This window comes from Hipposideros armiger, unplaced genomic scaffold (genome assembly GCF_001890085.2).
Source record: "Hipposideros armiger isolate ML-2016 unplaced genomic scaffold, ASM189008v1 scaffold_228, whole genome shotgun sequence".
Taxonomy (NCBI): Eukaryota; Metazoa; Chordata; class Mammalia; order Chiroptera; family Hipposideridae; genus Hipposideros; species Hipposideros armiger.
Window position 1 is genome coordinate 630767 of NW_017731578.1, and position 16191 is coordinate 646957.

Consider the following 16191-nt stretch of genomic DNA (forward strand, 5'->3'; position numbering starts at 1 on the left):
CCGGGAATCAGACTCAGGTCCAACTCCAAAACTCACTTTCTCGCCTACCAAGTGAAGTGGTAAGCACTTCCCATAAAAAAATTCCACTTAAAATTCCTAAAGTTACAACAGACATAAAATTAGGTCACGCTGTTGTAACCAAAATGATGTGATTGCATCGAGCAATAAACTACAGTAACTACAAACAGGACGGTGCCAACCCTAAACTTAGTCACGTGCTCCAGCCTTCCCGCTAGAATTGAGCAAGTCCCAGACACCCAGGAGCGGGTCCTGCCTTCTATTAAAATCCAGCCGACCGCGGTCCGCCTCATGTAGCTGTGCTGCAGATCCTCGGAGAAAAGGTTACCTTAGCACAGGAAGCGACACCTTAGCACAGCCCAGACACCAGGCAGGCCTCCAGGAGCACAGCCAGTATCCCTCTTCGGGAGGAGAGTGAGGCTGGATGACACTCGGGCCACCACCCCTGGAAGCGCCGCTGAGAGAAGACACTGCAGGGAGAGAATCTGCAGCAGCATCTTTAGTGGCGGGCACAGCAGTATCACCTACAACATATTCTTCTAGGTTCTGGTGACCAATGCCCGGGAGGGTCCTGTTTGGCTAGCTCTGCCCCTCCAGGACAGGCTCCAACGTGGGGACAGCACATCCCTGCCAGGCATGGCTACCAAGGTGCCACCAAGGCTGGCCTCAGCACTGCTACCCAAAGCACTCCAAGGAACATATCAGGAAGGTACGGGAAGGGTGTCACCAGCCCAGGGGTTTCCCTGGCACCTATACGTGAAGCGGGGTTCATGGCTCTCCCTCAGGTCCCTCCGTGCTTTTTACTACTTAGTATTCTTGCTATTAAGCTGTTGATCATCAGGGCGAGAAGTTAGGGGTCAGCAAAAACTAGCAGTAACAGAAAGAAACAAAGAAACAGCTCCTCGCCACTTGCTGTGGGCACCCAGCCTCTGTGCACTCCGCCAGCCACGTCATCATTCACGTGTGCTCTCCCGTTTTTTTCAGCGTGTATACAAATCCCAATTGTTATTTCCCTAACCTGACGAGAGGCCCCGAAGAGGCAAGGCTGTGAGACTCAGAACTCAGCTTATGCTTCTGGGATGGCTTCATGAATTATACAAGCAGCGGCAGGAACGTTCATTTATGAAAGGGAGTTTCATTTATGACATCATGACCCAGCACTCAGAAGCCACACTATTTAAACTGGCCACGCGGCTAATTTCTTGCAGGGAATTCTCTTATAATAAACCCTTTACATTTACCGTGCTGAGTCAAGGCAGGTTATACAGGGGATTCTGAACCACTATCCTTTTTTCCACAGCTCTCAGAAAACAGCACAGCTTCTGCCTACTAAGGTAGCATAAATATAAAGCAAATTCAAATTCAAGCCTTCTACACCAACAAGTATGGGGGGTGGGGGGGTGGATCGGAGAGAGAAACACGATCTTTGCAAGAATTGGGGAAAGGTCTCTGGGGGTCACATTTTGATAAAACACAGAATGTCTTGGCAGCCCCGATTACCGGCTCTCTCTACTCAGGTTTTCTCCGGATGGCACGCAGAAGGCCTGCCTTGCCCCCAGAGGCACAACCACATGAGCAGGGACTGCTGGGAGGGGCGTGCACCCCCCCCAAAGAGCCCCTGAACCTCTCCTGGTACCAGGATGCTGTTCCCACAAATGTTCCTAAAACCACAGGGCACGGGGGGGAGGGGGAAGACCTCATATTTCCTTGGCACATTCTTCCCCTTTGCAGCCAGAAGTGCAACTGAACTTGTCAAACCGCACCTTCCAATTAGGGGACTGCAGAATGCTGTCGTGTCCATCGAACCGCCTGCAGCCCTGGCCCTGTTTGCCAGAGCCTGTATTCATTTCATTCGCTCAGAGCTATCCTCACATCTGGCCTCTTGTTGCATCCTCGTAAAACCCCTGTGCGACACAATGGCAGGTGCCAGAGGCACCACTTCACAGATGAGGAAACGGAAACCCAGAAACGTGCATGGCTGACTCAACGTCATGTCCAGTGGGCACGGGGTGGGGCATGGGATGCTAACACCCAGCTGGCCCTCTGCCTGCAGTGGTCTGGGAAGCAGCTGGGAAAAGGAGGGGGCACAGGCTTCTTCGGGGAACACATTTCCGGGTTCAAACTGCCACTTACTTATCTGCGTGTGTGACCCCTTGAGCAAATGTTATCACCTTTCATAGGATCTGTTTCCTGGCATATAAAGTACAGATGTTCCTCGACTTACGATGGGGTTACATCCCGATGAACCCATCATAAATTGAAAATATCATAAATCGAACATGCATTTAATACACCTACCCCCCGGGACACCAGAGCTTAGCCCAGCCTACTTTCCATGGGCCCAGAACACAAGACCCAAAAACCACGGGCACACCGTGCTCTGTCGAGTTTCGGCTGCTGACCCTGGTGATCGCATGGCTGACTGGGAGCTGTCTCCACCACTGCCCAGCATCAGTGGCAGTATCACATGCATGTCACTAGCCCGGGAAAGGGTCAGAATTCAAATTGCAGCTTCCATTGAATGCGTATCGCTTTTGCATCATAGTAAAGTAAAAAAGTCATTAAGTTAATCCTAAGTCGGGGACCCTCTGTATGCCTAATACTCACACCTCCCATCAACTGAAGGAGAGCAAGTGACAACCCATTAGGTCTGTACTGCAGACACATTCTTGTTCCTGTCCAACATGGGTGTGTGCTGCGAACTCGTCCTCCAAGAATGCGGGTTGCCTTCCTCCTTCCCCACCCCCACACCAGGGTCTGATGCCAGGGTCTGATACCTTCCTTGGCCAGTCCTCTTGGACATTTAACTTTCAGCAGTGTTGTTGATTTATTTTTAGCATACGTAGTTTGTACCTCTCACATTGCACAACAAGGTGTGCTTGTAAAAGTAGAAAAAAGCCCAACCTGTGCGCGTGAAATCTTTTTAAAGGGCAGTACAGGAACTGACAGTTGGGAAAAATCAGTGATAAATGCCTAACTTTGTAAATGAAGAATTATTTCATAAAAAGCCAAGTCTGATTTTGAATGGGGGGCAAAGATTCTAAAGACAAGGAATTAACCCCTAATTCAGTGGGTCTCAACCTTCCTAATGCGGCGACCCCTTAATACAGTTCCTCATGTTGTGGTGACCCCCGATCATAAAATTATTTTCGTTGCTACTCTATAACTGTAATTTTGCTACTGTTATGAATCGTAAGGTAAATATCTGATATGCAGGATGTATTTTCATTGTTACAAATTGAACATAATTAAAGCATAGTGATTAATCACAAAAACAATATGTAATTATATATTGTGAAATATTTATAATTCATGAAGTGTCGTTTTACCTCCAATACTGCCGCTTTCAACACAGCAGTTGCTTTCTACACAGTAGCTGCTCTCTACACATGTGTGACTGGTCCACATAAGTACATTATGGTGCCAACCCTGTCACATACACCTGTATTTGTACGGGGTGTATGTGATGGGGTTGGCGCGATGATGTCATCACGCCGGGTACTTATACGTGGGCGTATCTGCATGTGGGCGGGTCCATCTGGAGACAGAGGAGCGGTGTCTCGGTTCCTAAGACCATGGAAAATATGTTTTCCGATGGTCTTAGGCGACCCCCAAAGGGATTGCGACCCACAGGTTGAGAACCGCTGCCCTAATTGGACCCCCCAGAAATCCAACGTCCCTGTCCTCACAGAGCTTACCCAAGGGAGTCATCACACAACGTAACACAAAGTGCTGAATGCTGTGGGCGTGCTGGGGCTCAAGAGCCATGGGACCCCACAGGAAGCCAGAACTGGTGGTGAGAGGCGGAGTCACCCACCCAGGATGGGAAGGAATGCGCTGGCTGGCCTCCAGTCTACATGTCCTTGACCAGTCACAGGGCGAAGCAAGGTGGATGGAGAGGAGGGACCCAACAGCTTCCTCTGCTCCTCGCTTCCTAAGGAACTTCCCAGGCACAAAAGACACCCCCTCTCCGAGCCCCACCACATTTGGAGCAATCCAGGGGAGAAAGTGTACGCAAACATTCTGCTCTGGCTCATGGAAAGCAGGAGGAAGGTGAGTTTAGGAGCCATTTAGGAAGCAGCTGTAGCAGTTCGGGCTTAAGAGACATTCGGGAAGAATCCAGGAGGACCCTCAGGTTCCAGGGACCGGTGGGTGAAACACCGCATGGAGAATATGGAAGGTTCTTTTCCTTTGTCCAATAATCCGATATTCCTTCGGAAGAAGGGCAGTGGGCACCCTATTTCCCAACCTTCCAGGTGGCAATCACCCTGCCCTACACCCCCCAGGGGCAGGCCTCACTCAGCAACACAACTTTCAATTATTAACTTCCAAGAACAGTCCAGGACATAAAAACAACCCACACCGAAGAAAAGTAAAGTTGTGCATTCTGCAGAACAGACGACTCCCAGTCAGTCACCTTACCCACAAAGGTCAAGTTGGCCTCAGTTCAGGGCCTGCTGGGAACCCAACGTCCACCTACTTGCTTAGGGTAGAAGATGAAGTTTACAAAAGGCAACAAAATATTACAAACCAGCAAGCAGAAAACATTCCTTACTCGTGTTAAGCAGCAGCTGTGTTTTTTTAAAGCATGCCCTAGAATCATCAGGGAAACTGTTAACAGTGGTGGCTTCCGAGTGAGAGGGCCAGCTCCGCACTCCACTCTCCCATTTGCATCGAGTGCTTCTCTTATTTTTAAAACAGAAAAGTCCTCGCAGGACCTGAGCCTGGCTCAAGCCACTCAAAGTGGAAGCCTCCCTCGTTAAAGTACGAGACAGATTATCTCTGAAACACACTTTAAACGTACTAGCTTCAACAATTTTATTCTTAAAATCACCAATTCTTCCAGAACTCAAGTCCAGGCTTCCAACGGCAAAAGAACTCTGGCCTGCCAATAATAACTATGCAGAGTGACTAAACATTTTTTTCCAACAAAGGAAAAAAAAGTGCTCCCTCCTATCAAAGTGTATAACCAGCCCCGGGCCTGAGCCCGCGCGCGTTTCCGCCTCCCACCTTCCCACCGCCTTTGGAGTTCACGCTGTGTCTTTAATTGCTCGCTTGGAACGCGTCCTCTAAGGCTCCACCAGCAACAGCGCCCGGCGCGCCCCTCCCCCTCCCTCCTCCACCCCGCCGCAGGAGTCACGTGACGGCTGAGAAAAGTAGGGGAAAGGTTACGCGAGCCCCGCCCCCGGCCTGGCGCGCCCCAAGCACTCAGATCCTGTTCCACCCGCTGCGCCCAGAGAGACCTTCCGGAGCTCGCTGGCGTGCGTCTCCCGCGCTACCACCCCGGCGGACGAAACGCTGCTCCCCTTCGGGGAAGGCCAAGTCCTGCGTGGTCAACCTTGGGGACAGTTAAACGCTTAGTGCGACTGATGACATCCCACACCATAAACGCAGCACCGCGCCCCCGCGAGCCTGGAGCGCGTCCGGAAGGGGCTCGCTGCGATGCCCAGGGAAAAATTAACGGTGTTTCTATGAATGGGCACGCGGGGCCAGGGTTACGTAAGCGCAGGCCCTTGCCCCAGGACTCCCAGGAGGCCCAGGCTTGACAGCTCAGTGACCAATGAGCCAGACCAGAGCCAAGGGCGGCAGCGACGCCAGGTTTCTTCCCTTCACCTCCGGTTTAGGCCGCTTGTTTTCAGTACAAACTCGAAAGGTTACTTTGGCCTCTGCATGATGCCAATTTCTGTCACTCTGATACAAAGTAGGTGCACTCCTAAAGATGGGCCCTGTTTTCTGTCTGATTCCAACAGCTGTTTAGATGGAGATCAATGTGCAAGGTCAGGTCTAACCACTCTGCACTGGAAGGAAACCGGTCATTTGCAAAGAGCCCCCGGTGGTACGGAGGCAGAACCATCTCAAACTCGACGTCTAAATGCGGCATTCAATTCCAGCCAGTCATGACGGTCCCAGACACTCCCTCGCCTCCACAACTAAGCACTATCCGCATCAGTGTCCTCATATTTACGCCACACTAACTGCGAGTCTCAAATAATTTGGAAAGGGGTGGGGGTGATGCATGCTGGCATAAATAAAAGACCAGTGAGTTCGGCCACTTTTTATTCATTTGGTTTGTGGTTTAGGAGGAAATAAACATGCTTGACTATCTGGAATGACCAGAAACCGGACTCCTATGCAAGAAAATGGTGTAACAAAATACAAGTTTCAAAAGGTTAAACTGATTTTCATTTTATTCGGTAACTTACCAGTGTCCTGCTAAAATTTGCCCTTGGATATTTTAATAACACACGGAGCATATAGGGTCTGAAAACCTGTCCCGGGTTGGGAATATCAAGTCTGTTCTGTGGTCAACTTGGTTAAATTACTTGGAATGTTTAACGCTCAGTGTTTAAAAAAAAAACAAAAAAGGTAAGCTCAGCCTTCATTTCTGTTCGCTTTGTCTTTAATGAAAGCCAACCACAGATTTACGTTATAAAGACGCTGAGCAAAACGAAAGAAACGGGCTGTGGGCTCAAGGAGCGAGCTGGGGTTAAGGGCTGCCGGGTCAGGCTCGCAGGCCAGGCTCGGGTGGGCTGGTCACGCGAGGCCCTCACTCCCGCCGCGGCGGCTCCGGGGTCCCGCTGACCTTGGCCGGGTTCTTCGTGAGGCACGGGAGGTGGTGGGGGCACTCGCACGCGGGGACCCGGGCCCAGCGCCCTCATCCCATCCACCGCGGGCGCTCGCACCGCTCCCGGGGTACCCTGGCCTGATCTACTCGCGCCAAGGGCGTGTCCCGACGGCTGCACTGCGGGGGAGGCTGCGGGGAGGGGGGCGGCGCCCGTCCGAGGTCCGAGCGTCCCCTGCCGCCTTCAGGGACTGTCTAGAGGACTGTCGTACCTCCAGACCTAATCCGCTCGGGGGGAACGTGCTTGGATGTTGGGGAAGAAAGCCGGCGGCCCAAGTGGCCCCAGGCCGGAGGCGTCCTGCCAAGTCCGCAGAACGAAGCATCCCTCCATCGCCTGCACTTGGATCCGCCTGCTGGTCGACCGACCCCTCGGGCGGACCCCGAGACCCAATACTACTCCTGGGGGATGGGAGCGAGATGGGGCGGGGAAGGGAGCCCGCGGCCCGACTGACCACGGGCTGGAGGCGTCTGGCCAAGTCCGGAGGGTTGAGCATCCCTCCGGCCGCCGCGTGCAGACCGACCCCGGGGAGGCCCCCAGACCCGATCCACTGCGGGGGCTGGGGAGCCCCCGTCCCGCTCGGGTTTCGGGTTCTCTGCTGAGCCTGCTGTCCGAGGGGGATGCCGGGGGTTCCCCCTGCGCGCCCTTGCTCCGGCGGCCCACCCTCCGCCCGGGTCCGGGCCCCGGCCGTCCCCGCGCGCTCCCCGCCCTGGAGTCTGCCGCAGCCCGGAGGGCGGCGCCCGCCAGCCCTGCCCGAGGCGCGCGGCCGGGGATTGGCTGCAGCCGGCGTGGGCGACCACTCGGGATGCCCGGCGGGCCGGGGGGCGGGACCTGGACGGGGCGGGGCATCGGGAGGGGCGGGGCGTCCTGGGGAGCGCGACAGGTGAGGAAACTGAGCCTCCCACGCGTGCTCACCGCCACTGCCTCCGCCCGCCCGGTGCCCAGGGTGAGATTCCAAGCCCTGCGAGCCTCAGTCTCCTCATCCGAAAAACGGGCCTGAGCGCGGTGCCCAGCCCGTGCTCGCCCTTGAGAGGCATTGTCCTGTGTAATCCTGATCCCAAGCCCCCGCGGGAGAAAGGATCACTGAGTTGTCCACGATCACACAGCTAAGAAGATGGATCCAACCGTGGTCCAGGGCTTGACTCCAGGGCTCACGCCCCAAATCGCACCTTATCCCCGTAGCGACAGCTGATGTGACCCGGAGGCAGTGTGGCTCGTGGGGCCAATATGCTAATGGAGACTCTGGGGACTTCTCTGAGCCTCCTGCTCACCGAACTGGGGTAACATAACTTCCCTCGCGGGGGGCTTGGGTAAGATTTCGTAAACTCATTATTCAGGTGCCTAAAGCGTATTAGGCGCCTGGAAAGAAATGGCTGAAGGCCAGGACAGCGTGACCGAGAAACCCTTGTGCCGGTGACCGAGCTCGGGAGAGGGACAGCCGTGGAAACTGCTCACGGGCCGATCCCAGAGGTCTAGCCGAGCGTAGCGGCCGCAGCGGGCTCGGGGAACAGCGTGCGGAGCTGGGGCTCCGCGCTGCCTGCCGCGTGAGCCGCGCCTTCCCTCTCCTGGCCGGCAACGTTGCCCAGGCCGGAACTGGCGACCCTGCATACAGCAGGTGCTCCATAAATGCACCGGGTTTATGAACAAAGACTCGGCTCTCCTAAAGGCCAATCACTCCTTTTGGTTATTAAAAAAAAAAAAAAGTCCACGCTTGCCTCTATCTTTCTGTCTTAATTATTTGGTCGTTACTGCAGAAGGGTTTGGAAGAGAAAATGAAAGTTCTCTCTAGTTCCCGCCCCCACCGCTGCCACTATTACAATTAACTGTTGGTGCGCACTTGTCCGGGCTGTTTTCAATGAAGTCATAGGATAAGTGCTGTTTGTGAATCTCTTTTGTTTTCAATTGGTTTCTGTCGTGGACGGAGTTCCCTGCCGAGGCTCAGAGATGACCGCGTCTTGCAGAGTATTGAACCCCCAAGGACATTTAACCTCCCCCCTCCCCCCCCTTCACCATTGCAGGTATGAATAAAGCTGCACCGGTCTTCCGTGTTCCTCAGCGAGCGCCCGTTTCTCGCTGTAAAACCCCAGAAGTGAAGAAACCGGGTCAAAGGGCAGGCACGTGAGACGTTTTGGAGCCACTTGCCGAGCTGCCCTCTGGAAAAGCTTACTAACTTCCACTCCCATCCGCGCGTGGCAGCGCGGCCTTGTCTCCAGGAGCTCACCGGCGCTGGCAGTCATTATCCCTTCTTTTAATCTTTGCCAATCCTAAAGCTGAGGGTAGATATCTCTCCTTATTTTAATTTGCATTTCTTTGTAGTCAGAAGTTGGCTCCGACCCCCCGCAGATTTCGCTGCCCAGGAAGGCAGGTGGTCTGAGCCAGGGCACACCTATCTCACGGGGCCCCTCCAGGGTTACCCGCGCTCCTCTCCCTGCACGTGGGCCTTCCTGGAAGCTGAACTGTCACCCTCACCTGAAATGCTCTCTCCTCTTCTCACTGGAACTCCGGCTGCCTGCAGGTCCCCATCCCAAGGTCACTCTCTCCCTCACTCCGTGCTCTGTCGTGCGCCCCGCTGGGATTGGCCCGGTGCCCAGTCTGTTCCCAGGGCTCTCCGGCCTTGACCGTGCACCCTTCTTTGCGCTCAGCCTCGGTGCCACCTGCAGGCAGAGCGGGACAGGGGCAGGGACCGCGGTGGGTCAGAGCACCGGGACGCGGCTTTCACCAGTGCCCCGGTGACTCCGGCGGCGGTAATGAGCCCACGCCCGCTGGCAATTCCATCCGGGCCATGGAGACTTCATTTCCCTCTCGTGCTCTGCTCCCTGGGACCCCTGCTCCCGGGGCGGCAGGGCGGTGGCTATTAATACAGAGCGGAGGGACTAGGCCCCTGGAGAGTTTCAGGCACGGTCTGATCCTGAGTTCTCTCGGGGGGGCCAAAAATATCCCAAAACTAGAGGAATCTTTCTTAAACTTTTTGGTCTCTTTCTTTCTTTCTTTCTTTCCTTTCTTTCTTCCTTCCTTCCTTCCTTCCTTCCTTCCTTCCTTCCTTCCTTCCTTTCTTTCTTTCTTCTTTTCAAATTCTCCCCCAGTCTGAAATGAACTTACTTTTAAAGGAAACCCTTTTTTTATATATTTTATTTTAATGCATGTACTGTATTATCACTAAGAGACATCCCCTTTTTTCCTCTAAAAATATATTTTTGTGGAAATATTTAAACATAAAAATTAATGGGAATAATATAATAAAGTCCTATACAACCAAAATTCAGGTTCAACAGTTTTCCAGCTGGGGCCACGGTGTTTGTCTGTGCCCCTGCCCCCCTTCTGCACCCCCCCCATTGATTTATTTAAAGCAAACCTGGAAATCCCAGCATTTTGTCCTCAAGTTCTTGAGTAGGAATCTCTGAAAGGTAAGGGTTCTTTTTAAAAACATAATCACAATACCATTGTGCAACCAAAAGTAGAGGAACAATTGTAACATAAAACTGTTAAAGCCCTCTGGGCCTGCTCAGGGCACAGCTGAGGCCCTCTCTGTCTTGCCAGCTCTCTTGCTGGCAGCTCCCAGCAGGTTCTGATCCAAAAGTGTGTGAGATTTTTTTTTAACTCAGCTCCCATTCCCATAGGAAACACTCTTGTAATCTCAGAGTTCTGCACTTCCCTCTCTTCTCCAGAGCTTTGAGTCCCTCTGAACTTGAACCTTGAGCCTCTAGAAGGCAGTTTAGAGTCAATAGTGGTCCTTCCATGTCAGGGTATTGAAAATATTTGCTCAGCCAGCACGGGTTTTGGTGAGGAGAAAATGAGGTCAATACAGATGCAAACAAACCAAATCCAAGGTGCTGTTGAAAGGAACAAACAGCAATGGTGGAAATGTTTTTTGATGTTTTTTTTTTTTATGAAAATGTATTTCTAATTCAACAGGTTTGCGCTATTACCCAGTAATCCTACTCCTGGGTACACATATGAGAGCTCATGTCCACGCAGAGACTCGTTCAGGAATGCCTGGAGAAGATTCACTCCAACTGACAAAAATCCAGAAACACCCCAAATGTCCATCAACAGTAGAATGGATGAATAAATGGTGGTTTCTCCACACAGAGTAATAAGCAGCAGCAAGGAAAAAGAGTAAACTACTGACACACACAACGCGGATGAATGTTGCAGATCTTATGTTAAGCACAGGACAGCCACACAAACGCACAGGAAATATGGGTGCTGCGTGATGCCTGTTGATGGCAGTGATGGATGACGACTGAGCACCTCCTCAAGGAGCCGCAGGGCGCTTGGTGGGGCCTGTGGCAATGCCTGGCACCATATGCTTAAAATTATGCACATTATGCCCTTTGCTGCCTGGATGTTAGGCCTCAATTTTTAAACTTAAAAATTAAAAGTGATTGAGAGGGGAGCGGGGCATTGACTGTCGATGGCAAGGGTGAGGCCATCCAAGGTGGTCATGAAATGAAAGAGGAGGTGATGAAGTTGAGACCCTGGGATCACCTGGGGAGACAGCAGAGTTAGGAGGACAGGAACAGTAGGGGTCAGCTGCCAATCCTGCGCTGGTGCGAGGGAGACAGGGGAGAGCTTCTGAAGCCTGGGCCATAGCAAAGCTATGGGCAGGAGAGGGAGAGGAGGCCTGTGCACCCCACCCCCTCTCTGTCCTCTCTCCTCCTTGTCCTGCTGCCTCCTACCCTCCAGGGCAAGAACTCTGCTCTGTTTCCTCTGCACTTCGAAGTACCCATCACGCTGACGGCCCGTTTTAGGCCCCAGGAAGGTGGGCAGAGGTTTGTCTTCCGGGAGGCATCCCAGTGCAGAAGCAAGGGCGGTGCCAGGAGTGCACACACCTGGCCACCCGCCGGTGTCTGCCCCTGGCTGGTCACATGGGTGCCTCACTCCCCCATCTGGGCCTCAGTTTGCTCACCTAAAACAATGAGGACATTGCGCTAAGGCAGGGGTTGGCAAACTCCAGCTCGCAAGCCACGTGCGGCTCTTTGCGTATGTTCCGTCTCAAAAGTTTGCCGACCCCTGGACGGGCCAATCCTGTCCCTCACAACAACTTGAAAATTATTTGAGAGCCATAAATGTATTTTTACATAATCACCATTACGTGAATAATATCCTTTAAAAATTTTATAAGTGAAACTATGATAGTTTTATTTTCATTTTCAATTTTACTTCAGAGCCACATGTACGTGCCCAAAGAGCTGCATGTGGCTCGCGAGCCGCAGTTCGCTGACCCCTGGCGGCTCTTCCGTCTCAAAAGTTTGCCAACCCCTGGGCTAGGGGATTAAGGAGCAACCTTTTTGCCACCATTTTTTAATTTATTTGGAGAACAGTAATTCTAGTGACTTGGTGATATGAACCCTAGAGCTATAGACAGCCTGCGTTCAAATCCTGACTCTGCCACTTACCAGCCGAATGAAAACTCGGTGCCTCGGTTTCCTTCCCTGTTAAATGGGGAGAGTAAATAACAGAAGCTGCCTTGGAGGGTCTTCAGGAAGATTACATGAGTGGCTGATGGGAAGTGCCCAGAACATTCCCCGGTTCACAGTAGGCATCATAAAAGCATTAGCTATGATTATTATTGTTTCTCCATGGAGCCCATGTTTTAAAAGCATTTGTGAACAGTAAATGTCAATGAAAAAATAACTTATTTCCTCGTTTATTAATCAGAAATGGGCACCACTGCCAACTGGGCTCACCACCAGTGTGAGGTGCGTCCATTCCTCAGACACTCTCCTCCCTCAGGTTAGAGGCTGCCAAGGCCTGAGGGGATGCCAGCCGAGAGCAAACAGGTGGGACAATTTGCTCCATACGCGTTCGTTTCAGATACATGTGGGGTCCCGCGAAGGCTTTTTGAAAAGGTCAGAGTAGTTTAAAAGTCACCATTGGGACCTCCTCAGATCCCAGTCACCTCTGAGGCCCCCACTAGCCCAGCCCACCTGGAGAGTCACTTGGTGATGTCTGAGCTTCTTCGTGTGACCAAAGCAGCATTCTGGGCACAGAGCAGGTGACACCTTAGTGGTGCTCCTTGAAGTTGGTGTCTTGACTGATCCACAGCTGAGATGGGGCCAGCCTGGACACCGGGGCTTATATATGGGGGAGGGGTGATATTCTTGTAGCTCATTTTAGCAAATGCTGAATATGCAAATGACAGCGCTGACAGAAGCTCCTGTGTCAAGACACAAATTCTTCCCCATCAGAGGGAGAAGGAGCCTGGCAGGTAATACTGAGTCAATAATTTTTAAACTCTGGGGGGTGGGAGGGATGGGGGTGCAGGTCACTGACCCTTTGAAAACCTGATGACAACTACAAAGGCTTTTCCCAGAAACACACACACACACACACACACACACACACACACACACACACACACACAAACAGTGGTAAATAATTTGTCTTGGGCCTTTCAAAGCCCATTTATAGACTCCTGACCCATACAAGTAAGAAAAATTATCTGAAATTTGGAAATAAGGCAAAAGGATGTCTACGCGTCTAACAGGCCTGTCCAAAGATTAGCTCATGCTCTAGGGAAACGTGTCTTTGGGCCCCAGACTCTATGAAGTTACATGTTAACTGGTAGATCTTTGTCCGACAGAAATGCTCTGTCGTTAAAAAAAAAAAAGGATTCCCCAAAGTTATTGTTTTATTGCCCTGTAGGACAACCAGCTTGTACCTTTTTAGGAAAAACTCAGATTTTGTCTACCTTCCTGTGTAGAGAAAAACCTGGTTCTTCCCTACCGTGTTTTTTTTTTTCTGAAAGTCTCCTTTATGACACACAAAACACTTCGCTTCTGACACTCCTAGTCATCAGATGTGTGTTGGGGGGTTCCCCACACTAACAAGCCATTCAATTCAGTTCTGACACCATCGCCCCAGAGACTGCATCAGGGTCCAGGGGTTAAGGGCTCAGTCCTACAAGACTACCCCCCCACCCCCGCCCCTTCAGACTCTCCAGAGGCCACTTGGTCCACCATGGGACTCGTTTTTACAAGACTTACAGTTTGCACAGTACCTTTCTACTTGCAAATGCTATTGTCCTCCGATTTCCAATGTGTTCACATATCTTCCTTTTCCTTAAAAAAAAACAACAAAAAACAAATTTAAAAAATAAGAAAAAGAAAAAGAAAAACAAGACAAAACAAAACAAAAAAAACCCATCTCATCGAGCATCTCTTCCTCCAACTGTGGCACTGGTCCCCTAGAAGCTTACAGGTGACCACCAGCGCCTGCCGCCTCCCCCAGGTCCCATCCTGTTGGGACCCTCTGCTGTTCATGGGACATGTTGCCCCATGTCCCCTCCTAGGAACCCTGTCTCCCTGTGATCCCTGAATCACCCCCACCGGGTTCTCTTCCCCTGGGACCTGTTCTCAGGTGCTCAGGGTAGCTCCCTTGCATCTCCCCCGCCCCACCCCTACCCCCAACCTAGATGTGGCTCTGCCCCTTGGCCTGCGCCTACACCAGCCTTGCTTGCTCTCCTGCGAGCTCCCACCCTGCCAGACAGCATCCCCGTTCTCCCAAACCCTTGAGGAGGGGCCCTGGCAGGAGCCTCTCAACTTTTCTCCTCCTGTCTGTTGTTCTTCCCGATGTGCCTACGCTCACCTTCCTGTTTGAACACCTTTGCTGCATCCTGTGGCCTCAGGCAGAACTAGCTACATCATCAGCCAGGCCCAGTGCAAAATGAAGACACAGAAAACCTCGTTCAAGAATTATTAAGAATTTCAAGACAGGGGGCCGGCCGAGTGGTGCGATGGTTAAGAACTGGCTTGGGACGCCAGAGGGCCCCGGTTCGGATTCCACATATGAGGGCCAGTGACACTGCCCTCTACAGCTAAGATGCTGAACAACAGCTCGACCTGGAGCTGGGCTGCCGTGAGTTGCTGGCGACGGCTGTAGGCTGCAGCCCCTGCTGCAATGGGTTGCCATGGGCTACTGTGTGTAGCCAGCAGCCAGCGTGAGCAGCCAGCAGCCGCAGTGAGCGGCCGTCCAGAAGCCGGCGACTGATCTGCCTCGCCCGGGAAGAGCGCAATGATGGTGCCAATTTGAGCCAGTGAAGCAACGTCCTCCACAACTAGACTGAAGAACAAAACGACAGCAACTTGTCTGTTCCCCTTCCCCTAATTCCCCAGCACTGTTCCCATCCCCCCATTCCCCAATAAAACAATCTTAAAAAAGAAAAAAAAAGAATTTCAAGACAGGGACAGCTGGGCATTAAGTCAACCACAGGGCTGAGTGTGGGCTCTGTGTGACTGCATGGGTTGTACACCCACGAAGCTGACCCTGTCCCCAAGGTAGGCCCACAAGACCTTCCGAGATCTGCACCTAAAGGAGCACCCCAGCCTGTGCTTAGGAGCCTCGATGAGCTAACACTGTGCTTCTTCCATTCAAGCTCTCACCTGGCTTCCTGCCTCTGGGCATCCGTGCTTGCTGTTCCTGTTGCCTGGAGTGCCTTCCCACTCACCTCTTGTCTTTGTCCCCAGCGCTGGGCTAAAACGCATGGAGGGCATCTGGGTTCTGGCTCAGCAGCAGCCCTGCCCAGCTGTGAGCCCCTGAGCATGTAAACTTTCCTCCATTGCAAAATGGGGTAACAACACAGGAAAGTGGCATACCCACAGCCCTCCTCCTTTGAAAAAAGTCGATTAGGATATGACTCATGTATTCCATAAAATCCACCCTTTTCAAGTGTACTATCCAGCGGTTTATACTATATACACAATGTTACCGTACACAATGTTACCATCACCACAGCCTAATCCCGTAAGTTTCCCAAAACATGCTCCCCTAAAAGAAACCCTGACCCACTAGCAGTCCCTCCCCCCCGACTCCTCCAGCCGCTGGCAACCACCAATCTGCTTTCTGTCTCTATGGATTTCCCCATTCTGGACATTTCCTATACATAAAACCCTTCAATGAATAGGTCGCCTTCTGCGTCTGGTTTCTTTCACTGAGTATAATATTTTCAAGGTTCATCCACGTGTAGCGTGGTCAGTGCCTCATTCCTTTTCATGGCTGAGTAAAACCCTATTGTATATCTGGACCACGTGTTGTTTATCCATCCCTCCTTTGATGGACGCCCACAGCTCCTTCACACACCGGGCTCCAATCTGCCTGTGGGGGGCGGGGGGCTGGATGGGGTGCGGAGCTCCCACTCTGACCTTGACCCTGAAATATCACCTGATATCTGTCTCCTTTCCCACCTGGAAAAGTCCCTCTTAGCCTTCAAGGTCCAACTCGGACACCACCTGCTCCAGGAAGCCTTCCCGATTACCCAAATTAGATTGGTAATTTGGGTTCTCTGCCTCCGGGATCCCCCCACAGGGCCGGTTCCAGGACACCCGGCCTTTTCTAAGATCTGAAGGGCCTCCCCTGCCCCTCTCCAGATCCGGAACTATGGTTGAGTTCCATTTCTGTTGACTCGGGCTCGGCCAACTCGCCAGATCTTTTGTGGAAAGGAGAAGGGAATTGGCCGCGCGCTAATTGGCCGCCAGATAAGCTAATTGTTTCCTTAAGGTCACTTGCTGGAAATAGAGACGCGCGGGGGGAGGGAAGGGCTGGCGGTTCGGGC

General features: G+C 52.3%; 1 protein-coding gene across 1 annotated transcript in view; it reads right to left on the reverse strand.

Moving 5' to 3' along the window:
* CPT1A (carnitine palmitoyltransferase 1A) overlaps positions 1-9255 on the reverse strand; it is a 53775-nt gene extending 44520 nt beyond the window's left edge. The window contains exon 1 of the mRNA XM_019654700.1: positions 9108-9255. The gene's annotated coding sequence lies outside the window, so the exon portion shown is untranslated. The remainder of the gene's footprint in view (positions 1-9107) is intronic.
* Positions 9256-16191: the final 6936 nt, after the last annotated feature.